Here is a 26,100-nt window from a genome sequence, read left to right as displayed (position 1 = left end):
TTGAATGTGATTGATGTTAGAAGGCCTTTGTCCATTAAGGCTGCTCTTCGACTATAATGTCTCAGACCATATATGGTTTTCTGCTATACCACTGGCAGTACTATATTTATCCCAAGCATTTATGAATACCATTACAGTTTTAGACTGGACTGCCCCTGCTAAGATCTGGCTGATCTGAATTAAAGGAGAAGGAAAGTTTGTTTGCACTTGGGGGTGCCAAATGTTAGGCACCCCCAAGTGATTGTATTGAATTACCTGAAACCCTGGGCCAGTGCTCCTTTAGACAGAAAACTGCACCGGCCCGGGGTTATACCAGTGAGCACCACAGGGAGATCTTTTTCCTGCTTCTTCTTTCTTCACTCGGTTGAGCATGCACAGTAGAACGAAAAGCCAAACTAACAAGTATATTTCGTTCTACTGCGCATGCGTTTGCCCGGGGAAATTTGAAGAAAGAAAACGCCGGAAGAGGACCGTTCCAAAAGCTTGCTAGAAAAACCCTGGTAGGAGCACCGGCCTGGGGTTTCAGGTAAGTCAATACAATCACTTTGGGGTGCCTAACATTTGGCACCCCAAAGTGCAAGCAGATTTTTCTTCTCCTTTAATACAAGAGTTGTGCATTCTAAATATCATAATTTTAAATGTAATATTTGATTTACTGTAAAAGCAAAATTATATCATTGCTATGAATTATTATGCAGTGCTAGATATCTTTGTTTTGTTTTGCAGGAGTAATAGTATGAATGTCTTGGTTACAACTACACAGCTCATCCCAGCACTTTCAAAGGTTTTGCTATATAGTTTAGGAGGTGTATTCCCATTGAGAATATATACAGTGCTACTAAAGTAGGTAAGAAGAACATATATTCTTTGCAACACCACATTATCTCCAAGTAAAAAAAATATACAGTATGGAGTAATAATACAAATATTATATTCTTTTTGTCTGTTGTCCAGTGCATTCCATTTTAGGTGCAATAACATATCGTCACATATAGGGGCAAATTTACTTAAGGTCGAATATCGAGGGTTAATTAACCCTCAATATTCGACTGCCGAATTGGAATCCTTCGACTTCGAATATCGTTTTGAAGGATTTTAATCCATCGATCGAACGATTTTTCTTCGACCAAAAAGATAGCAAAGCCTACGGGGACCTTCTCCATAGGCTAACATTGACTTTGGTAGGTTTTAGGTGGTGAACTAGGGGGTTGAAGTTTTTTTTTAAAGAGACAGTACTTCGACTATCGAATGGTCGAATAGTCAAACGATTTTTAATATCGAAACGTTCGAGTCGAAGGTCGAAGTAGCCCATTCGATGGTCGAAGTAGCCAAAAAAAACATTCGAAATTCGAAGTTTTTTTCCCTCTATTCCTTCACTCGAGCTGAGTAAATGGGCCCCATAATGTTGTTCGATTTAAAAAAATAGCTCCATGATCATGTTTAATAGCAACTATTGTTTATAACATAGGCATAACTAAAAAAGTCATTTTATATGGACACTTTACAATTTCTAATTGATTTATGAATACTGTTCTACATCAATAACCCTATCTATTAAAAATATAGTAGTACTGTTTATTATATTCAGATATTCAGGCACCTTGATAATTGTTGGAAATGCTAATTTACAAGACTTAAAAAAAAAAATCCTTAAAGATTGAAAATAAGGTTTAATAATCAGAGGCACCAGCGTCTAATGTTACTCAAGGATGAAAAAAAGGAAGCATACTGTATATAGTGTAGCATGCTACAGTCATAAAGAGCACCACAGTAAACAAAGGAACACATCCCTTTAAAAGAATAATACTTTTTTGAAGAGGATCCACATGTGACTTGCAGGGAGGATGGGTACTAGAGGTTAAGTGACCCTTCGCCTTGAGCCATCCCACTGAACCCCATTATTAAATACCTTAATGAAACCAGGAGACAGAGATAGGTGTAAAAAGGCCACGTCATTGATTCACATTTTATCAAATAAATAGGACCTTGCCAGCCTAAGCCAAGGCAATATTGTAAAGCCAGAATTTAACAAGAGATCACTACTATGCTCTGCCTCCAACATGAGAGAAGATCAGCAGCTCTGCTGCCGGTCCTGAATCTGCAGTGTGTCGATGATAGGAAATCCAAGTAGGCTGTCACCTAGCATGAGCAGTAGTAGCGTCTGTATCAATCAACCCACCATGCAGTCACTGGAGAGAACCTCCTTTCTCCCTCTTCTAAACTTACCTGTGCAGTACTCTGGCAAGGTCCTAATGCTGCTGTGACAAATAGAACTTAAACTATAATATCATATGTGCACTGCTTTGGTCCAGAAGAAGGCAAAAAACCCAGCCTGAAGCCAGTGCCAATTATGCTTCAAGAGGGAAAAAATTCCTTCCTGACCCTAATGGCAATTGGAAACATTCCTTGTATCAAGCATTTGACATTAATTTAACATAAATTAATACAATGCAGACTCTCACATTTATACTGTATAAAGATACAGAATCTCTATCCTAGACCAGTATAATTTGCCTGCTGGTCATTTGGATCCTTTGTCATGCAGCCCCTGCTCTTATAGCTCCAGGGCTTTCCTTTCTAGAGACACTGCTTTGATTTCCTGTGGCAACTCCTTGTGATACTGGACATGTTACTTAAAGGGATTGTTTAAAGTATAAAAAACTGGGTAAAAAGATAGGCTGTGAAAAATAATAAATGTTTTCAATATAGTTAGCCAAAAATGTAATCTATAAAGGCTGAAGTGATTGGATGAGTAAAATAATAGCCAGAACACTACTTCTTGCTTTGCAGCTCTCTTGGTTTCCACTTGGTTTACCAGGCAGTAACCAAATAGTGACTTGGGGAGGGAGCACAGGAGTCATAACTGTTTGTTTTTGAATCTTAGCTGTATGCTAAGGATTAATTGCAAACTCAGTGAACAGTTATATCCCATGTGGCCCCCCCTTAACCCTTTGCCTTCCAAGCACGTATGGCATATCTGATGGCAGGCAGGGGCTTTAACTGCCAAGAACGTTCAATGTATGTTCTCGCAGAAATCCACTGTTCTCTCTGCATCAGTGGCTTTAGCCGCCTCTGCAGAGAGTAGGCAGCACTGACGGCCCCCTGGGCAACGAGGCTGGGGGACTGTCATGTTGGTCCTGCAACAGGATTGTCGCAGTACCGACTTAGAAGCAGCAGATGGTGACGATCGCACGAATCACACATCTGCTGCACTGCCTGGCTTCCTTCTTCATCTAGGCCTGCCCACACACTTCCTGCTTACAGAGGTTTGCAGACATAATGCTCCAGGACTCCTCCAACCATCAGATCATCCCTCCTGCTCCAGGAACAGTAAGTGGCCTCTATTTACCTACCTATACACGATTACATACATTATACACTCTTACAGAATCTGTGAGGAACACTCACCCTGGTGGTCTAGTGGGCCAGCTGGGACGCCCGACGAATCTTCGGTGGGGACGCCTGCCACACTGCTTCTTCCTAGTGGCCTTTCCTATGGCACACACAGTGTGCACTTCCCCTTTTTATAGGTGCATTGGCGCTGGCGTGATGACGTCAGCACGCAATGGTGCAAATTCAAAGGTATTTAAAGGGGCCTTACATTCAAACTAATTGCCAGTTGTTAGGTTCATCTTGTGAGAGTTCCTGGGTGCTATCCTGAATAATCCTGTGTTCTGATTCCTGTTTTGACCCTGCCTGCCTGACTTTTCCTGATTTCTGTGATCCCGACCTCTGCCTGGTAAACCGACTATTCTGATATCCGATTTCCGGCCCGTGCCTTTCTGGACCATTCTGATTGTACTCCCTTCTTTGACCCTTCCCTGTCTGACTTCGATTGAATTCTGCCCACACTGACCCGGCCTGTTTGACTACGCTTTACGTCTATTCCTTGAATTATGATTTTCTGCTCAAAGACTTTTTGTTTAACGATCGTGCCCCTCTGCTCATCCAGAACCCTTAGCTTGGCTCCTCTCTTATTAAGACCTGGCGGCATCCAATTAGCCGACTGCAACCTCTCAAGGTAAAAGGCGGCTATTAATGGCGGAAGCAAGAGCCGAGACCAGGGAGCCTAGCATTGGTTCTGGATTCTGGGTGCCGATCGTGACAGTACAACGGGCCCATGGACACCGAAGGTCACACTGCCTCTGCTCCTCCCACCACTGAAGCGCTCCTCACCTCCCTTCTGCAGCACTTGGAGGACCAAGAGTGGAAGTAAGATTACCTGGTTCACGGTCTGCATAACCTGTCTCGCAGATTGGACGCTACGCAACAGATGCCGAGTCCTTCTGCCGCTCAAGAGGGTCCTTCTGCAACAATGGGTAACAGCTATAAATCCCACGAGCCAAAAATTTCCTTCTCCAATAAATTTAGTGGGGATAGGACAAAATTCTATGTCTCTCAGGAAGCATGTAAATTATACCTTAGCTTTTTCCCTCACTCCTTTGCTACTGGAGAGGAAAAAGTGAGATTTGTAATGACCCTATTACAGGGCGCCCTCAAATATGGGCACTAAGGTTATCCCCCTCTAATCCTGCCCATTTTTCCCTAGAAACCTTCTTCAATTGACGACATGGATTGTGCCTCTTCAGCCGATACAGCGATTTGTAAATTACGCCAGGGAAAAAGAGCCGTAGAGGAGTATTGCACTGAGTTCCGCCGGTGGTCTGTAGAGAATGGTTGGAACAATATGGCTCTTCGTAGCCAATTCCGGTTAGGGCTTTCCAAGGCTGTAAAAGACAGTCTAGTAAATTACCCTCTATCTGCTAATTTGGATGATCTAATGTCTTTAGCCATCCAAGTTGTTAGAAGACAAAGGGAGAGAAGGGCTGAAAAGGGTACTTCTTTTCCAACTGGGTATACTTATGTTAAGCCTCTGCCTCAGGAGGAACCCATGCAATTGGGTATCACTCATCTAACTCCTGAGGAAAAGGCCCGCAGGCGGTCTCAGGGTCTGTGTATTTATTGTGGGGATAAGGGTCATTTTCTTAACCAGTGTCCTAAGAAGCCGGGAAACTTCAAAGCCTAAACGGAAAAGGGGAGCTCCGTTTGGGTTGAGAAGTTTCCTCTCTCCAATTTTCCTCTAGGATCATGGTACCTGTTATTTTAACCTGGTCTACTGGTTCCGTTAAGGTTTCTGCTTTTTTGGATTCTGGGGCGGCGGGGGAATTTTTTGGATGCTGCCTTCCATTATTCCTCCCTTGAGAATCTTGGCCACTGACAAAAACCCTTTTGGGTCAGGTTTGGTAACCGAAAGATCCGTGGCATTAACCATGACAACTTGCATTCTGAGGAGTTATCCTTCCATGTTATTGAAGGTTCTTCATCTTCTCCTCAAATTTTAGGGTTACCGTGGTTACAGGTACACAACCCCCATAGATGTATAACTGGAAAAATTCTTCAGTGGGGTCTGAAATGTTATATTATTATTTAAGGATATTGGTTCTTGTCTAAATGTTCCTCAAATGGTGGCAGTCACATCCTTAGAGGGTTAACCCGCGGCTTATGCAGAATTCTCTGATGTGTTCTCTAAAAAAGCCCCTGAAACACTACCCCCACATAGCCATTATGACTGCCTAATTGACCTCATGCCTGGGTCTACTCCCCCCAGAGGGAAAACTTATCCTCTTTCATTGCCCGAAGCCCAGGCAATGAAAGATTATATCAAAGAAAATCTTGAAAGAGGTTTTATTAAGCCCTCTAATTCCCCTGCAGGTGCTGGGTTTTTTTTTGTGGGCAAAAAAGATGGAGGTCTTCACCCATATATAGAGGCCTTAAAAAAATCAAAAACCGCTATCCCCTTCCGCTAATTTCTGAGTTATTCGATCAGGTTAGGAATGCTACCATCTATACTAAACTTGATCTTAGAGGTGCATATAACCTCAATCGTATCAGGGAAGGGGATGAGTGGAAAACTATCTTTAATACCAGAGACAGCCACTACAAATATTTGGTCATGCCATTTGGCCTGTGTAATGTTCCCGCAGTGTTTCAAGAATTTGTCAATGACATTTTCCAGGACTTACTTGGGTTATACGTATTGGTCTATCTTGTCGATATTCTATTTTTTTTCTTCTGGACTGGGCTCAGCCTCTTTCGTTATGTGCAATCCAAAGGTTTTTAGGTTTTGCAAATTATCATCAATTTATTAAACTTTTCTTTGGTGGTATTTCCAATCATTCCAATCTGACCAAGAAGGGTGCTGATCCAAGTATTGGCCTCCGAGGTTATTCAAGCTTCTGAATTCCTGAAAAGGGAATTTGTATCTGCCCCTATTCTTCGCCACCCTGATACAACTTTACCTTTTATTGTAGAGGCTGATGCCTCAGAGGTTGGGCAGAGGCAGTGCACCCATGTGCATTTTTCTCTAAAAAAATTCTCATCTGCTGAAGCCAATTATGACATTGGTAACAGAGAATTGTTGGCTATTAAATGGGCCTTTGAGGAATGGAGACACCTGTTGGAGGGGGCTAAACATACCATATCGGTCTATACTGACCACAAAAATCTATTGTATATCGAGTCTGCTAAGCGGTTGAATCTTAGGCAGGCTAGATGGGCTCTATTTTTTACTCTGTTTAATTTTTCTCGTACTTACAGGCCTGGTTCCAAAAATACTACGGCTGATGCACTCTCTAGGAGTTTTGAGTCAAGCGTGTCTGAATCTTTAGAGTGTGTTCCTATCATACCCAGTGAGTTGATTGTGGCGGTTTTGGGGTCAGATATTGCCACACTTTTATCTCAGGCACAGACCCGTGCCCCTGTAGATACGCCTCCTGGGAAGTTATTTGTGCCTGAGGATTTAAGGGAGCAGGTTCTTAGTGAAGCTCACAATTCTAAAATGGCGGGACATCCTGGTATCGCTAAGAATTCTATGTTATTGTCTTGTAATGTGTGGTGGCCTTCACTTAAACAGGATGTAAAAAATTTTGTTAATTCTTGTCCTGTCTGTCAGAGGTCGAAATCTTCTAGAAACCTGTTGCAGCGATTACTAAGGCCATTGCCTATTCCTGACAAACCCTGGTCCCATCTGTCTATGAAATTTCATACAGATGGAGTCACTCTGTTTTGTACATTTATCGCGCTATAACGCTAGATAAGCTGCAGCAAGCGCGATGTGTCACGAAGCCTAGTCGGGTTTAGTGCATTTACAGGCATGTATTACCAGTTTCTGCCACTAGAGGCCGCCAAACACAAGGCAATGTAGAAACGATGTTTAAGCTTTTCAAGTGGTGGCCTAACGGATTAAGCGCTTCATTTTGGACCAAGGAGTTTAGTGTTCAATCCCCATTATATGTAACTTACTCCCCCTCTAATTTATACTAAGAACTGAAACGATTTATATGTCATACTCACTGACTTTTTTCTTTTTCTCTCAGCCACCTTCATGTCTTTCTTCCTCTCCCTGAATTTTCTTTGCCCAGTGTCTCACATTATTCCATGTGTCCATCTCTCAGCTCGTTTTTTCATCTGCCCTTTAGCTCTGCCCCTTTGTTTCCCCTATTTTTACTTCATTCCATGTGTCCCTGTCAGTCCGATTTTACATCTCTCACATGGTTTCTATTTCTTCATCGTCCTCCGTGTATCTTCCAGTTTACAGACTGAGCTGTATCCCTATTGTAGTATAGTGGTTAGGGAAACAGATTAGATAATGGAAGGTTATAGGTTCAAATCCCCTCTCAGACCTATTTTTACTTTCACCCTCTGTCTCCCTGATTTTACTTTATCCCCTCTGTCACTCTCAGTCCATTATCTGCTCTGTCTCCCCGATATTTACTTCATCTCTTGTGTCCCTATCAGCCCATTACATCTGTCCCATGGCTCTCTATTTTTCATATTACTCCATGTATCTTCCAGCATACACATAGAGCTGTAGTCCTATTGTAGTGTAGTGGTTAGGGAATTGGTTTTGATAATGGAAGGTCATAGGTTTGAATCCCCTTTCATCCTAATTTTTACTTTAGCCCTGTGTTCCTCTCTCAGACCAATTTTTATATTACCTCTGTGTCCCTCTCTCGATTTTTACTTTTCTGCCCTGTCCCTCTGCCTCCCCAATATTTACTTCATCCCATGTGTCCCAATAAGCTAGATATTACATCTGTCCCCTGGTCTCTCTATGTTTCCCATCTGCCTCCATGTAGCTGTTGCATAGCAGTTAGACATCTAGTTTTACAAACGTAACATCATACTGTAGGTTTGAGACCTGATAGTGCATTTTTTGTTTAAACTCTTTTTTTTTTTAATTTACAGCACTGAGCTAAACCATTGTGCCTTACACATTGCCAGTGTCTGCTGACACTCGAGGGGGAAGGGGAAAGACATGGACCTGCACAATGTTTGTCTCTATCCACTCAATAGACACTGGCAATGTGTAAAGCACAATGTTTCACTATTCATAAAAGATCATAGTATGTTACAGTTATACTGTTAATCCACTCAATAGATGCTGGCATTACAGGGGCGGGTTAATGAATAGGCTAACATAGGCTATAGCCTATCTGATCTGATCCTATCTGATCCCCATTGTAAGCAGCAGTCATGTCCTGCTTTATGGCAGCTGAGTTTCTAGCTATCTGTATGACAGAGCATTCAGGCCCAGTGGCTGCACAGATCATATCTGATCCCCATTGTAAGCAGCAATCCTGCCCTGCTTTATGGCAGCTGAGTTTCTAGCTATCTGTATAACAGAGCATTCAGTCCCAGTGGCTGCACAGATCCTGTCTGATCCCCATTGTAAGCAACAGTCCTGTCCTGCTTTATGGCAGCTGAGTTTCTAGCTATCTGTATAACAGAGCATTCAGTCCCAGTGGCTGCACAGATCCTGTCTGATCCCCATTGTAAGCAGCAGTCCTGTCCTGCTTTATGGCACATTTTAGTGGTGCCAATGATGTGTGAATGCTCGACTTATCCTTGTATTTTCAAATGCTAATTAGCTTTGGTTCTATTCCATTGTGAAACCATTGTGCCTTACACATTGCCAGTGTCTGCTGACACTCGAGGGGGAAGGGGAAAGACATGGACCTGCACAATGTTTGTCTCTATCCACTCAATAGACACTGGCAATGTGTAAAGCACAATGTTTCACTATTCATAAAAGATCATAGTATGTTACAGTTATACTGTTAATCCACTCAATAGATGCTGGCATTACAGGGGCGGGTTAATGAATAGGCTAACATAGGCTATAGCCTATCTGATCTGATCCTATCTGATCCCCATTGTAAGCAGCAGTTCTGTCCTGCTTTATGGCAGCTGAGATTCTAGCTATCTGTATAACACAGCATTCAGTCCCAGTGACTGCACAGATCCTATCTGACCCCCATTGTAGTTGACCTCCCTCCATCTCAAGGGAAGACGGTAATTTGGGTAGTGGTGGATAGATTCAGCAAGATGAGTCATTTTATTCCCCTCCCACACCTCCCATCTGCTAAGACTTTGGCTGAGTTATTTATTTCTAATATTTTCAAATTACATGGTTTTCTAGTCAATATTATCTCTGACAGAGGGGTACAATTTGTTTCTAAATTCTGAGATTCTGCTCTTTGGTTAGGATTGAGTTGTCATTTTCTACCGCTTATCACCCTTAAACCAATGGTCAGACTGAGAGGGTGAATCAATCCCTTGAGAAATTCTTAAGGTGCTATGTTTCTGACAACCAATCCTCATGTGCTGAGCTATTACCTTGGGCAGAATTTGCTTATAATAATGAATCTCATGCTTACACTGGTCAATCTCCATTTTTTATTGTTAATGGGTTACATCTGAAAGCTTTTTCTTTTTCTGGTTCCTTATCCTCTGTACCTTCTGTCAATTCTTCTGTTAAGCAGTTTGCCAAAATCTGGTCTGGGGTACATGATTCTCTTTCTGCAGCTACGGTTGCTCAAAAGAAAGCAGCTGATTTGTAGGGAGGCACCCAAGTATCGGGTAGAAGACCCAGTATGGTTATCCACAAAAAATATCAAATGCCCGTTGTTGGGTTCATCTTGTCAGAGTTCCTGGGTGCTATCCTGAATAATCCTGTGTTCTGATTTCTGTGATCCCGACCTCTGCCTGGTAAACCGACTATTCTGATATCCGTATTCCGACCCATGCCTGTCTGGACCATTCTGATTGTACTCCCGGCTTTGACCCTTGCCTGTCTGACTTTGCTTGAATTCTGCCCTCACCGACCCGGCCTGTTTGACAATGCTTTACGTCTATTCCTTGAATTGTGATCTTCTGCCCAAAGACTTTTTGTTTAATGATCAGGCCCCTCTGCTCATCCAGAACCCTTAGCTTGGCTCCTCTCAATTACCGACGGCTCCTTCCGAGGTGAAAGGCGGCTGTTAAAGGCGGAAGCAAGAGACCAGGGAGCCTAGGATTAGTTCTGGATTCTGGGTGCCGCTCGTGACAGAATCATTTTAGTAAAGATGCTTTTTTTTTTTTGGCAGACCTATACACTAAAATACAGTTATATAGACTTATATACACATTGTCACACATATTTTAGAAGTGTACACACATGTATACACAAAAAACTCAGAAAGAGGTTTTGTTTTTTACTTTTTCATTTTGTGTTTTTTACCCCTAAAAACTGTTTATTCTGGCACTGAGACTATTGGATAATCTATTTTGGCCACTAATTACACTGTTGGATCAGTTATTTTGTTACTTCAATGATTTACACATTTTTTGTGGTTTAATTGCAATTTTATCCCTGCATTATTGTTTCTTATGTATCTTTAGTATAGTTTTGCTGTTTGGTGCTTTGGTATAGAAAGATACCAAGAAAGATGTTACTTTGTTTGATCTGTCAGAATATGTTCTTTCCAAAAATATATGGTTTACTGCTGGTCTTTTTACAGTTTGGGGGTCTTACAGCACATAATGCACAGCCGGGCTGTTTTCAGTAGCTGAGTTGGCCAGCGTGAATATTAATGAGCACGTTTTTTCATTTGGGGTGCGTAAATACCACATATTTTGGTAAATCTATGCATATTGTGTATCAAACTGTTCAGTATACACTTGGCGTCAATATTTTGGGTGTTTTACAATTTTATGTAAGAAATTGGGTGAAATAAATGTGAAGTGATTGCAATATTTTTAGGCGATTTTCAGAAATGTCATAAAAACCGCTGCATTTAGCGTAGCTTTGCAGTATGGTAGTCTGGAGTATAAAAACAAAATTACCTATTTTGGATTCGTCAGAATGTGTACTTTCCAAAAATATATGGTTTTGGGGGGTCTTTCTGCTGTTAGGAGGGTCTTGTGGCAGATAATACACAGTAGGGTCTTTCTTCACAAAAGGCGATTCGGCAGCAGAGAAAATTCATATGCACTATTTTTAGTTGGGGTCTGCACATGCCAGCTGCTTTGATATATCTATGCATATTGGACATCAAAATGTTCCGTAGACCCTTGGCATCAATATTTAGGGTGTTTTACAACTGTATGTAAGAAATTAGGTGAGATAAATGTGGCCAACTGCAATATTTTTAGGTGATTTTCAGAAATGTAAAAACCACTGCCTTTATCGGCAAATTTAGGAAAGGTTTGTGGCTTGGTGTATACTAGGGATGGGCGAATTTTTTCATCCTTGTTTTGCCGAGGAAATGACGCCCATAGACTTTTATAGCGGCATGCGAATTTTTGATGAAACACGTCAAATTCACCCATCCCTAATGTATACCCAATTTGGATTCGGGGGAATGTGTACTTTCCGAAAATGTATGGTTTTCTGGAGTGAATGAACTTTTTTTTTCTACCTTTGCCCCCCCAAAACTTCGTAAATGTGTTGATTTTGCAGTACCTGAAATGACCGACCATATGGGGGGGTCTTCATTTCGGGGCCCCTATATGCCACGTGCTTAGGTAAATCTACACATATTAGGAATAAAACTGCTCATATTTGTGGTGATTTGTCTTGACACCTAAAAGTGTGTAGGAAATGCGATGCTGTAGGTTGGAAATTTTGAGGTGATTTTTGTAAATGTCATCAAAATCACCAAATTTAGGAAAGGGTTGCGGCTTGGTGCTTTGGAGTAGAAAGACATGCATACCCAATTTGGATTCGGAGGGATATGTACTTTCCGAAAATATAGGGTTTTCTGAGTTAAACATACTTTTTACTACCTTTGCCCCCCCAAACTATGTAAATGTGATGATTTTGCAGTACCTGAAATGATAGACCATATGGAGGGGGTCTTCATTTTGGGGCCCCTATATGCCACGTGCTTAGGTAAACCTATACATATTAGGCATAAAACTGTTCTAAATTCTAGCATATTTTGAAAGGTCATGGTTGTCCTGAAAAAAACAATATATTGTTTTCCTGGGTAAACTAAAAGACCCCCCCCCAGGAAAGGTCCTTAAAGTGAAAGTACAAAATGTCTAAAAACTGCTTGGCAGTAGATGTTCGCATTTAGGACAAAACGGCTGGCAGTGAAAGGGTTAAAGTCACTGACTAAAGCTGGCCATAGACGCAAAGATCCGATCGTACGCATCATAGTACGATCGGACTTCCCCGTCTCCCGACCTGCCACTAACCATTCCGATCAAATAAAGTACAAAAGAACAGATCAACCGATGTTCTGCCCCTGACAGCAATCTTATGAAAGTTATGTCCGACCAACTGAAAATCCCACTGAAAATCGTACGATCGGCAAGAGATATTACCCGCAGCCAACAGAAATCTTTTAACCTGTCCGATCGACCAAACGACCAATCTCCGCCTTACGAAAAATATTGGGACTCTCCACACACGGTCTGAAAATCGTACGAATCCTCAATTCGTACGATCAAATCTTTGCATGTATGGCCAGCTTAACTTAGAGAGCTGAAAAGCAGGAAGTTGGGTTCATCTGTTCACTCTAGCTTCAATAGATTAAATTTTTGGCTAACTATCACCTTTATATCTATCTATTTACCCAGTTATTAATTTTAGACTGAACTGTTCCTTTACTCTCCTGTGTCCCAGCATACTTTGTGTATCTATAATGGCTGCTGTGTTTGCTGTAGAGTCTCATGGCAGAAAAAAACTGTATAAATGACTCCCTTTACTTACAGACCATTAACATTAATCAACAGATGTTAAACCATTAAACATACAATATAATTCATGAAGCCATTCACTTATTTACTTAAGGAGCACTGTCGGTTCTGGAATCAATAACCTTCAATAACCTTAATATTAAGTAATTACTTGCAATTTTTTAACAGAATAGGCACTCATCCCAAAAGTTGCCTAAAAAGTATTAAAGGATCATAAAATAAAGTAATATATATTTACAGCTGGCATTCTTGTTCAGAAAACACCAGAGTTGGAGACATGTTGTCAGCCAGAGATATGTTGCACCATTCCATACGCCACTGCTGCCAAAAAGATTTTGTAACGTGTACATATTATTTTAACTAATTGTAAGGGCATTATTTCGTTTTAAAAAATCTTATTATATGTTTATGCTACATGCTGGTGCCTTTCCTGCTCACATGAATAAAAATGGGCAATTGATGGGACTTAACGAATCAGGGCTTTATTATACATAAATGCTACACTCTGCTGGGGAAATGCAATATGTTATGTTAGCTTGCCAGGCTTTAACGTGTAATAAATGGGTTTACACAGCTTTTCACACAGTTTTTCAGTGAATTTTGTTTCACAGCATAATAAAATGCCCCTATTTTCTAGATTATGCCATTCAATTTAATGCTGACTTTTTGTATTGCAAGATACAGTATCTCAGACAAAGAAACTATTTTATAGACGCTTGCTTCATAACCCTTGTCGGGGCGGCGTGGGTCTATAAATGGAAACAGGAAGTCCGTGCTCGGGCAGGTGCGGGTTGAGTAAGGGCGGGTTAGAGTCTGGTAGATATGTTTGATAGGGCTCACCAGGGCCGGAACTAGGGGTAGGCAGAGTAGGCACGTGCCTAAGGCGCAAAGCTGGGGGGCGCCAGGCACGTGCCTTCTCTGCTTCTCCCACCCCCTAGTCCGGTCCGTACTTGCAGATAAATCAGGTGTGTGTGTGCTTTTTAGCACATGTGCATTGCTCTTTTCGGCTTCTTATTTTTGCGCATACCTGCGTTGGCTTTTCGCGCATGCGCACATTCAGTTTCTTGTCGCATGCGAGCATCCGGTATTTCTGCGCATGCGCACTTTCGGTACTTATGCGCATGCGCGTCTGTGGGCGTTATGCCGGGCCAGGCAGCCTAGGGCGCATGCCCGGGTTGGCCCGGCGCTGGGGCTCACCCAAAGCATTTGACCCTTGAGGCAGCTATTAGATCACAGTGGGCTGGAGTGAAGCTGTGCAGTTTGATTGATGAGGTAGTCTGACCAGCTGATCAAGCCAAAATTAGTTTAGGTCCTGTACAGGGCCTTTACAGACTCATTTTGCTGTTTTGGTGTCGCCTGACCATTTAGGTCTGCAGTCACAATGTGTGTGGTATTGTTACAAAAATGCAATATTGCTTTTTATAACATATATGAGTATGTCTCCCAGTTTTTTTTCATTAAAATGTCACAGAAAAACGTTTACAGCCATATATGCATGCATTGGATATAATGTCCTAATAACCCAGGCCAAGCATATTTATTAGGGGGCACAGGAGCAGAATGCCCTTTTACATTTCTAGATAACCCTGCAAGCCAGCCTGAAGATTAATTACGGTGAAGAATTGTGGTAAATACTTTTTTGCTGCCCTAGGTATTTTTAATACTATGAATGTTCATATATCTGTAGACGGGTTATGAGCTAAAGGGGGCCTAAACAAATGTTCAATCTCAAATACAGCCCTAAATCCAAAAAGACCAGTGTAATAACTATTCAGAAAGTGGTGAGTTTAAAGATGGCAGTAGTTAGGGATGGGTGAATTTTTTTCGCCTTGTTTCGCTGAAAAAATTACGCCCATAGACTTGTATTGCATTGTGAGTCAAAATAAAAAGACGCGCGGCAAAAAAATTTCGCCGCATATTATATATAGCATATTATACCTCTGTTGCCCATCTAAGCTGAGCAGCAAACTATGGAAACCACAGACCCCCACCCCCCAAGTATCTTTTTAAGATAAGCTGGCCCAAGAATAAGCAGTGCATTGCTTTTCAGGCAAAGAAATCTGTTTTCAGCGAATAGGTACAAGATTTGGCTTATGTAACTTATGTTGTGATTGGAGATGCCCAAGATGAGGAGCATACTGCTAAGCAGGTAACTTGCCTCTGAATTCTGGTCTCATTTATCTTCCAGGAAAAGAAAGTTGCTTTGAACGAATAATACAAAGGTTTGGCAGAAAAGTAGTATATGTTGTAATTGGGGATGGTGTAGAAGAAGAACAGGCAGCAAAAAACGTAAAGCAACTTATGAAACATTGGTGTGACATACAGTATTTCCTGGATATGTTAATATAGGAACAGCATTTCACTGTCACTTTTACCAAACAGCTTTGATGACTATTGAAGCACAGTGATGGGCGAACTTCTCCCGTTTCCCGAAAGCGAATTTTGTCGCCGGCGTCCAAATATTTTCTACACCGGCGACAATTCCAATGCTGGCGACAATTCTGATGCCCATTAAAGTCAATGGGCTCCTAGAATTTTCGCCGGCTGCGATATTCGGAAATTCGCAGCGAATGTCCGCCTGCCGAATAAATTCGCCCATCACTATTGAAGCACCCAAAGGGCCAAAAGTGGTTAAATTAATTGTTTTGCTGAACCTTTGAAGAATATGGTCCATGTCCTTATTCTCAAAATAAAAGTGGACAGACTAGAGGAGAGCATAGACAAATCAAAGCACTTTGGTCTTGCCGGTATGTATAGGATTTATGGTATTTTTCTGTTTCTCTCAAGCCTTTATTTTCTAATGCAGGAATTTTTTTTTATTCATTTGGTGTATTGTTCAGTTCTTACAAGCGGTAATATATAATCTGTAAACATACAAAGTATTATATTTTGTGTACAGATTAACTGAATGCTCTTGTGGTTGAATGCAGTTATATCCTACTAAAAATGTTTCAATATCCAGTAATTTGGTCATCACTAATTAACTGTCATTAAATTGTCAGTCAAAGAAATCAGTGGAGCCATTAACTGGGTCTATATCTAGTCCGGCCAGAGCCTCCAGTTTGACTGTATTTATCATACATACACACATCAGACACATATACATACATACATATCAGGGTTCCCCTAACTTGTCGCCATTCAGATTTTGTGTCCTTTACTGCACTTGCACTTATGGCAGAGAAAAGTACAAGGCCCCCCCCAGTCTTTGTTTTGTTAGTTATGATCAAGTACAAGGTACTGTTTAATTGTTACAAATAAAAAGGAAATAATTAAAAAACAAGAATTATTTGCTCAAAAGGTGCTCTATGGGAGATGGCCTCCCCATTTTTCAGAGTCTTCTGTCTGATTTTTAAATAGATCCCATATCCATACTATCGTTATAATAATTAACAAGTATTTATAAAAGGACAACTTATTCCACAGTGCTGTACAATAGATACATTTCATGACATTTTTATTGTATCTGTATAATCTTATTGTGCCTAAAATCTGCCTTATTTTTTCTCAGAACAACATGCCTTTCTGGAGGATATCAAGTCATTCAGATCTTTTGGCTCTACATCAAGCACTGGAACTAGAATATTTGTAACAAATTGCAAAGTGGACAGGCTTTTTTAATATGTATATAAATATATATTTTAAGTACACACTGAATTTTTAACGTGTGATCAAATGCGTCCGGCTTTTTACATGCAAGGATTGTCTTAAGTAAATGAAGAAATATTTGGAACAAATAAATGTAAAAACAAAGAATTCAGACTGCTACAAATGAGCAAAGATATTAATCTTAAGTGCTGCACATTAATACTTTGTGGACTTACAATGGAGGCAGTATAAAGCCTCTGGTTCATGGAAAACCAGTGGCTTCTGAACCAGGGTAATCCTAGGTAATGAGTAAGAGCATATGTGCAGGATTCTAACAAAGATTGGCATGTGGTTTCTGAATGAAGAGGTGTTGTTCAACATTCCTCTACATGGGATCTTCTTCTCAGCACTGAGGTGTGAATCAGACAAAAACCTACCTAGCCCGCAAAATCTGAATTTAGAACGCACTCCAACTATAAGATGACAATCAAGTATAGACCTGTAATTTTGTGTAAATTATTGATAAATTAATAATTAACTGTGACTTTTTTAGCAGCTGATTTTGAAAGTGGATGTAACATTTCTTTTTTTCTGGGGGGAACATGGTGGTGAGGTCTGAAAATATTAAATATGCTGTTTCTTTTATAAGTTTGGCAATCAGAATGTGCATAATGATGTGTTGTGCCTACCTCTACTAATACAATAACATGTTAAAAACAAATAAGCATCTACACATCAGTGCACAACAGTAATTTCTCCTGTGCTATAGTTAGGCTTTTTAGAAAAGGGAATTGTCAGTATATTCAGTATTTTCTAATGTGGGCAGCTTTTCATTTAAGCAATGAGTTGATTGGAGTTTTCATGATTTATAAATGAATTTTCCTTTTTCTGCAAAAATGTTATATCAAAACACTTATTGGCAATCAATTTGTCTTATAATATTCAGGCTGATAAATTATTTTCCTTTTCATTTCTATAAGGTCATCTCAATAATTACGTTCACGTGGTTTGTCATTTTTACCCCGTTGTGTCCTACACAAGATGTAAGTGACTAATCATTAAAGGGAAACTATAAAAAAGAAAAATAACAATAAAAAATACCTTAGTATAGTGTATAGTACTCACGTGTTTATCTGTTGTGTCCGTAATGTTTCTATTTAGAATGCTTGTGCCTGGCTTGTATATGATTAATAAATATGTCACGCCAAGGTGGGACCTAAGCAGAAGCCATGGTTCATTTTATCGCCCAACAATGAGAATGAATGAATCCTCATGACAATTAATGCATTTAAAGTAATGGTTCACCTTTTAGTTAACTTTCTCTGAAAAAACTCTGTAACGAAGGTTTTAGGTGGCGAAGTAGGTGGTCGAAGTTTTTTTTTTAAAGAGACAGTACTTCGACTATCGAATGGTCGAATGGTCGAACGATTTTTAGTTTGAGTCGTAGTCGAAGTAGCCAAAAAAATTCTTTGAAATTCAAAGTATTATTTATTCTAATCCTTCACTCGAGCTAAGTAAATGTGCCCCCAAGTGTATAATTGTGTTGGGAATAGATGAGGTTTGGGACAATTTTTCACAGGGTTGTTCTACTATCAATTCCCAAGTGCTATAGTCCCATGCAGATAATCTTATATCCCTCATTTCCCTCTCCCCTTTTCCTCTTTTTCTATCATCCCTCTGTGTCAGTCACTCTCCATAGGGTTTTAGCATCACAACTACAACTGCCTTTTTATAAAGGAAATACACTTTTAATGTACTTTTATCTATAACCATCAGCCCAGCATGGCATGACATGTTGAAAGTATACATTTTGAACATATACTGTAATACAAGTGCAATTTTTTGCATTTGTATTACAGCTATTTTTTTACTCCTCTATGATGAAATTCAAGGGAGGGGTGAACTGCATTGTGGGTAAAAATATATGGTGATGTGCACTTTGTAATTGAATCCACATGAGAATTTCAGAAGTTTTGCATAATTCATTAGCTACATATAAGACAACTGCTTTTTAGAACAATTGTATGGTGTTATGAAGGGCCATGATTATCTTGTATAGTAATACTATTCACACTACCATAAAAATGAAATTTACAGAAAAAAAAAGTTTAATTTAATGAAATGTAGAAAACGTATCTCCTAAAAATAATTAATTAGCTAGTCTATAAAACACCCTAGCTTTCTGTCCCACAGCATATTTTCTTACTGTCTAACCAGTGGAAGGCAGCTGAAGATATAGAGGATCCAGGCAGCTCCTAGAAGCTTGCTGGTCAACTAGAGGGTAACCTAGGGTGGATTGTTGGTGAAATTATTCCTGGACAAGTAAGAATGAATGTGTATTAATCAAATGGAGGCATCTTAGTAGGAGTTTTTTATGTGTTTTTATAGGATCTCTAATAGCAGCCTGTCTCTTCTTTATGGAAGAGCATCTTGTGGACCTTTCACCCCAGGGAATTCCATTAGAATTGGCAGCATGGACATTGGACATGGCAGAATTACATAACGTTGGTTTATGCATCTTTCAAGGAAGTAGGAGGAGCTTGAATTTCTACAGAAGGTGGGCAATTTAAAGGGGCAGTATACACCATTGTTCATTGTAAGTTCAAATATGTAGGGCTTGTGCATACTATTTACCTATTGTTTTAATTCATCATTGTTATTTTTTGAGCTAAGGAAAACTGAAGTTACTCTGTGTTTAGTCCCTGATAGATATAGATAGATATCTATCATCTATCAATCAATTATTTATATATCTATCCATATCTATAAGTGACATATATATATATATATATACATATATACTTATATGACAGTTTCACTAACCTACAGCACTTAACATCCCTCTGAATTGTTACCCTCCCATTCATACTGTAGGGTCCTCCATCCTTTTATCTCCTTGAGACTGAATGTAATTATATTTTATATGTATGTGAATTGTATTTCTAATAATGCACTTATTGTAAATCATTTTCGCAGTGATCCCTAGTTTTTTACTTCTAATTTATTGTTTTGCTGTACAGTGCTTTGCCCTCAAGGAGCTATACAAATATTATTATTATTAACATGTATTTATATAGCACCAACATATTGCATAGCACTGTAAAGTAAATGTGATTATACAACTAAATCACATGAATTATATACACAGAACATATGGAGTTACATACATCACACTCAATACAGGTTCAAAAAGGCGAGGAAGGCCCTATGCATAGGCATACACTCTAAAGGGAAGGGAGTAGTACACAAGGTGTGGGAGTGGGCAAGATCGAATTAAGTGGGTGAGAAATGTGGTACTGTATGTGGTGTTGCGTTTGGTAGTTAAGCAGAGTGAGGGTAAGCTTTTCGAAAGAAGTGTGTTTTAAGAGATTTCTTGAAAGCAGAAAGGTTGGGAGAAAGTCGGACAGACCGTGGGAGAGAGTTTCAGAGGAGGGGTGCAGCCCCTGCAAAGTCTTGAATGCGAGCATGTGAGGAGGTAATGAGAGAAGAGTTGAGTAGCAGGTCAGTAGAGGAGCGTAGTAAGCGGTTGGGTGAGTATATAGAGATGAGTTCAGAGATGTAGGGTGGGGCAGAGTAATGAAGTGCTTTGAAAGTCAGTGTCATTAATTTGAATTTGATTTTGAAAGGTAACGGAAGCCGGTGCAGGGATTGACAGAGGTATATGAGCCTCACAGCAGTGTTCATTATGGACTGTAGAGGGGAAGGCCAATTAAAAAAGAGTTACAGTAGTCTAGACGTGATGTGATGAGAGAGTGAATAAGAATTTTTTTCTTTCAATAGTTTTTATTGAAATGGTTTCCAACAAATGGAGGGGGGGATACAGAAGAAAGAAAGGGGAAGGATATATAGCGAAACAAAGGGAAAAAATATTACAAAATAAATAAAAAGTGAGGAGTTGCCACACATTGGTTGCATAGAAATATCTGCATTCACTTAACATGTCATCACAGTACAATTTCACACCATAAGCTATAAAATTCCTTACAGCAGTATGTGGTATCGGTAAGTCATAGAGTATAGGGACTACCCATTGCCTAGATTTACCCATGGCAAGTACTCCAACATGTTACTGTCGTGCATCTAATTGAATGGTCATCACAGGAAATGGTTTATTGATATCTAGGGCGAAATAGTCGGGTTCTAAGTATGTTTAACATGTATCAAGCACTTTAGCATGTACCCTGGCTATGTTGTTTGTATTTGTCTGAATCTCTAAATATGAACCATCGTAACCATGTGTCTCTAAAAGATTGGTTTTGCCGTTCAGTTCTAGCTGAGAATTCTTCAAACTTTGCCAGTTCGTTTACCTTACCTAGCCATTCCGTAAAGGAGGGTGAAGTGGTCGTCTTCCATTTATTCGGTATAAGAATTTTAGCTGCGTTAAGCAGACATTTTTCTAAGGCAGAATCTGGTGGTATCTCAGAATAATCTATTGCAAAATTCAGTAAGGAATGGGCTGGGGTACGTACTACTTCTCGACCTAGTATCTGAGAGCAAGCATCCAGGATTGATTCCCAGTAGGGTCGTAGTAAATTGCAGTCCCAGAAAATATGTAGACGTGTGCCGACGTCTGATTTACACCTCCAGCATATGTTGTTGGCTGTCGGATAAATCTGCTTCAATTTCTGAGGTGTGTAGTACCACCTGGATAGGAGTTTGTAATTCATCTCCTGAATTCGGCAACATCGTGAGCTGAAAAGCAATGCCTTTATTCCGATCCTGACGTCTTCTTCTGAGAGTTGTACCGCCAATTCCCGTTCCCAGGCTTTAACAAAGTTAAAGTGTGTCTTTAATTCTCGCTGTGTTTGAAGACCATATAATGTTGAAATAGAGTGTTTGGGAGGATCTGAGGCTAAACATAGTTGTTCAAAAGATGTAAGGGTCCTGCCCAGGCATGTATTTCCACCCAAATAGTGATAGAAATGTTTAATTTGGTAGTATTGGTAGTCAGGCAAGTGACTGGTCGGTCTGGCTTGTCTCAGTTTCTCGAGGTCTGCTAATTGATTATTTATCATGAGATGTACCATTTGAAGGTGACCATCCACTAACCACTCCTGGAATGAATTAGAATTTAAGGCGGGTGGGAATGCCGGATTATTGGTCACCAGAGTGAGAGGAGAAGGTGAGGTTGAGAGTTGCAGCTGAGACTTTAGTGCGTCCCAGACCTCCATTGTATAAGTTAGAGCTGGGTGGGATGCGTGGAGTATTCGACGATGTATCTTATCAACCCAAGGTAGGTGGATGAGATGCGTGCATGTAGACTGTTGTTCAAGTTCAATCCACGCTTTGTCATCCAGGTGATATGACCAATCAATAATTCTGTTCAGGATCGCTGCTCTGTGGTATCGGAGGCAGTCTGGCATAGCAAGTCCACCTTCAGTCTTCTTTCTGTAAAGTGTGCTCCTTCTGATCCTGGGTGGCTTATTATTCCATACAAATTTAGTGATAGTAGATTGGAAGGATTTGAGGCAGGATGAAGGAAAAGGCAAAGGTAAACATTAGAACATGTATAGGAGCCTCGGCATCACATTCATTTTGATCACATTAATTTTCCCTAGCCAAGAAATAGGTTGTTTGGCCCAGAATATCAAATCTTTTTTCAATTTTGTGTGAATCTTCTTGGCGTTGACCGTGACCCATTCTTTGTAATCCTTTGTGATTTGAATCCCCAGGTAGGTGATGTACCTGTTGGCCCACGTATATGAAAAATTTTGAGAGAGTCCTTGTATTGTGTGTGGCGGGATAGATATATTAAGGGCCATGGATTTAGTGTAATTAATTTTAAAATTACTAATCTTGCTGTAGATAGTGAGCAGCCGGGCCATCATATAAGGTTTCTACCCAGTGGCAGAGGCGGGGCCCAAATCCATATTCCACAATGCATCTAAACATATAGGGCCAGCTTACCCTATCAAAAGCCTTTTCGGCGTCTGTTGATAGTAGCATGAGAGGAATCTGTTTTATCTTGGAATAGTGGAGTAGGTTAATTAATTTATTTATATTATCCCTTGATTCCTGTCCCGGGACGAATCCAGCCTGATCCAGATTTATTAGTTTCCCTAGATACGTCTGGAACCGCTTAGCCAGGATCTTAGCCAAGAATTTTATATCCATGTTAATAAGAGAAATAGGGCGATAACTACCAAGGTCTTCAGGATTCTTATTAGGCTTGAGCAATAGCGAAATATGTGCTTCTAGGGACTGTTTAGAAAATTTTGCTTGATTCTGTAAGCTATTAAACGCAGTAGTCAGGAAAGGCACCAGGATTTCTGCACATTCCTTGTAGTACATGGTTGTGAAGCCATCCGGTCCTGGACTTTTGCCCGTAGGCGTAGCACTTATAGCTGATCTCACCTCATCTTCTGTGATGTCAGTTTCTAGGGTTTGTCTCTGGTCCATAGAGAGCTTTGGTAGAGGTACCTTGCTAAGGAAATTAGTAATGGCTGTGTCCGTAGATACATCCGTCGCGGCTTTTACACTCTCCAGCTGGTAAAGTGCTTTATAGTAGTTCTGGAATTCATTCGCTATTTGGGGTGTGCGAAGTACCTTCCCACCTGTCTTAGGTTTTATACAGTAAATGTGATTTTGAGTAACTTGCGAACGTAGGAGGCGGGCTAACAACTTGCCGCATTTATCTCCGTGTTCATAGAAGTAATATTTCATTCTTGTGATTACTTTTTCCACATAAAGACTCTGAATTTTCGAAAGTTCTTTTAGTAAGTCAGCAAGTGTTTGTATTGTCTCAGGTGAGGGTTTGTTTTTGCAGAGCATCTCTGTGTTCCCAATTCGGTCCATCAATGCATTGTATTGTGTCGTACGAGCTCGCTTTCTGCGGGAGCCTAGTTGTAACATTAAAATACCTCGCATGTAGCATTTGTGTGCTTCCCAAACAGTCATGGGGCTGACTCCTTTGTTGTCATTATTCTTAAAATAATTCTTCAGTGCCTGTTTTAATTCAAGTAAGGTGGAGGTCTCTTTTAGGACTGTTTCATTCAATCTCCAGGTATTATATACACCTGAGTTGCTCCCGATTGCCATATCCAAGGTAATGGGTGCGTGGTCCGTCCATGATCGGGTGTGGATGTCTGCCTTTTCTATCTTGTCGAGGTAATGTTGCGACACAAACAGTTAGTCGATTCTAGTATATCAGGTGTGCCGCGCGGAATAGAATGTATAGTCTCTTTCTTGAGGCTTTAGTAGTCTCCAAGCATCCACTAACTGCCATTGATGTAACATATGTGTGATCTTTTTAAGGGTTTTCGCTGCTGTGCTGGTCGTGCCTACGGAACAGTCAAGATGAGGTTCGAGGGGAGCATTGAAGTCACCGCCTAAGATCAGAAGGCCTTCCGAGAAACCTTGTAGGGTCTCTAAGATGCGGTTGAATTCTGCGTCTTGGTTCTCGTTTGGGAGATATATAGCAGCCAATGTTATTGTTTGCATATCTACAGTGCCTTTAACAAACATGTATCTGCCTTTAGTATCAGCCTTGGAAGCTGTTACCTTCAGAGGGAAGTTCTTTGCGAGTAGTATGGCTACCCCTTTGGTTTTGGTCTGTTGCGGGTGACTGTGGTAGATGGTGGGGTAATATTTATTGGACCATTTCGGGACATTGGAGCATTTGAAGTGCGTCTCCTGTATGAATTCTATTTGAGCTTTATGTCGTCTGAGTGCTGCTGACAGTAATATTCTCTTCTGGGGGGAGTTTAATCCATTCACATTTAGGCTGAGTACTCTCACAGCTGTGTTGCCTAAATTAGGCGTAGTGTCATCTTTCTTTGCCATACCGATGTGTGGTTTAAAAGAGAGAAGAACAGGGAGGAGCGATATAAAGGAAGAGGAGGTGGTAAACGAGGACGATGAAAGGATAAGAATGGAGGTAGAGAAGGTTAGGGAAGATAAAAAAAAAAAAAGGGGGGGAGGTAGAGTAGTTAGGAAGGTACCTAGAGATGAGAGGCGAGGGAGGAGAAAAGTTGTTAGATGGAGTAAAGGTAGAGTAGAGGGTATGGGAATAGTCGTTAGGTAGTACTGAGGTACAGGGGTTAAGATAGTAGGGGGGCCCCTAATGATAATAGGGGTAAAGGTTATTCACTCGTGGAAAGTGACAGAGATCACTTCCACGTAGTGAACAATCAAAGAGCGAGGCTACTGGGGGGTAGTAGTAACAAGCGAACATGTGCAGGTGTGGCTCCGGTGTCCTCATGCCCATAGTCGTCTATCTCCTAATGCTGGATGAGACCAGAAAACATAGGCTTGCTCTATGAATCCAGAAGGTGATTCTGAAGATGTAAATCTGTCCTTAAGTAAATTTCTCCAACCTGGACAGCTCTATAAACTCCTTAAAGTCCTAAGCGGCAGATTCTGCCTATCTGGATTCGGGTGTGCTAAACAGGATTTATCCCTGAAATGTCCTGCTCTATTAGTGTCTGGGTGTGGGTTACTGGGGCAGGGTTGTAGTAATTACATATGCCATTTTGCTATCTGTCACCAGCTTAGTTAGAACCTAGCCACTAAAACAAATATATCATCACTGCATGTTAACATTATAAAGATACATGTAATAAAAACTTAGAAATTGTCACAGGTATTGCATCAACTTAAAAGAGTAACCAGTGGAAATGTGTTAGCAGAACCAGAGGATTATTAATATAAAAAACAAAACCAAAGGAACAGGATCACGATCGTCTGAGCATTTTTCCAAACAAAACATGTTAAACTGTGCGATCTGTGTCAAACCCTTATCTGCGGAAGTAGGGTTAGTCTTCGGGTCAGTCTTACGGTACAAAAAGGAACAACATTACCGTATGTAAATCAGCGCTTTGTGAGCGTAGAATGGTTGGTGCCATAAATATAGTTAGACCAGCCGGAGACGTCCGGTAACGGTATGCCAAGTGCTGTGCTGAATCTCCCGGCATCTCCTGGTTCCCGGAGATGATACCAGCGACCGTCGCAGCGCGCCGATAGCGCGAATGGATGGGCCCATTTGTAAGGGATCTTGTGCAATCTTAGCGACTCGGTCAGATCTTTCAGGAGGCGTCGTTGCTGTATGGTAGAATAGGCCAGATCCTGGTACAACTCGATCCGGTCTTCCTCTATTTTCAGATCCCCAATTTCTCTGGCCTTCCGGAGGATATCTTCCTTCTGGCTGTAGTGGTGCATACAACACAGCACATCACGGGGTTTACCAGCTCTGGCTGCCGCGACTCGGTGGAATCTGTCGATGCGGAGTGCTGCATCCTTATCTAGGCCCAATAATTGGCGAAACAAATCTTCCATAAGATGACGCGCCTCTGGTGTCTCCACATCCTCTGGTATCCCTCTGATCCGAATATTGCAGCGTCGGCTCCTGTTTTCGGCATCTGCCGGTCGTGTGAATCGAGCCGATCAGACAGTTCCAGCGAAGTAGCTTGCAGATCCGCTTGTGTCTTTTCCAGGGAGGAAAACTTATTGGTAAGAGCGGTCAGTTCAGTTTGTATAACGGACACTTCT

The 26,100-nt window shown here is 40.8% G+C and overlaps 1 long non-coding RNA gene across 1 annotated transcript in view; it reads left to right on the top strand.

The window, feature by feature from the left end:
- The window catches only part of LOC108704787, an 88,925-nt gene extending 73,482 nt beyond the window's left edge, over positions 1-15,443 (top strand). Inside the window, exons 2-3 of the long non-coding RNA XR_005961572.1 lie at positions 727-847; positions 15,215-15,443. This is a non-coding gene — a long non-coding RNA (uncharacterized LOC108704787). The remainder of the gene's footprint in view (positions 1-726; positions 848-15,214) is intronic.
- The last annotated feature ends 10,657 nt before the right edge of the window (positions 15,444-26,100 follow it).

This window comes from Xenopus laevis, chromosome 5S, assembly GCF_017654675.1.
Source record: "Xenopus laevis strain J_2021 chromosome 5S, Xenopus_laevis_v10.1, whole genome shotgun sequence".
NCBI lineage: Eukaryota > Metazoa > Chordata > Amphibia > Anura > Pipidae > Xenopus > Xenopus laevis.
The sequence above is the reverse complement of the archived record's forward strand: the minus strand, read 5'-3'. Positions and strand labels throughout refer to the sequence as shown.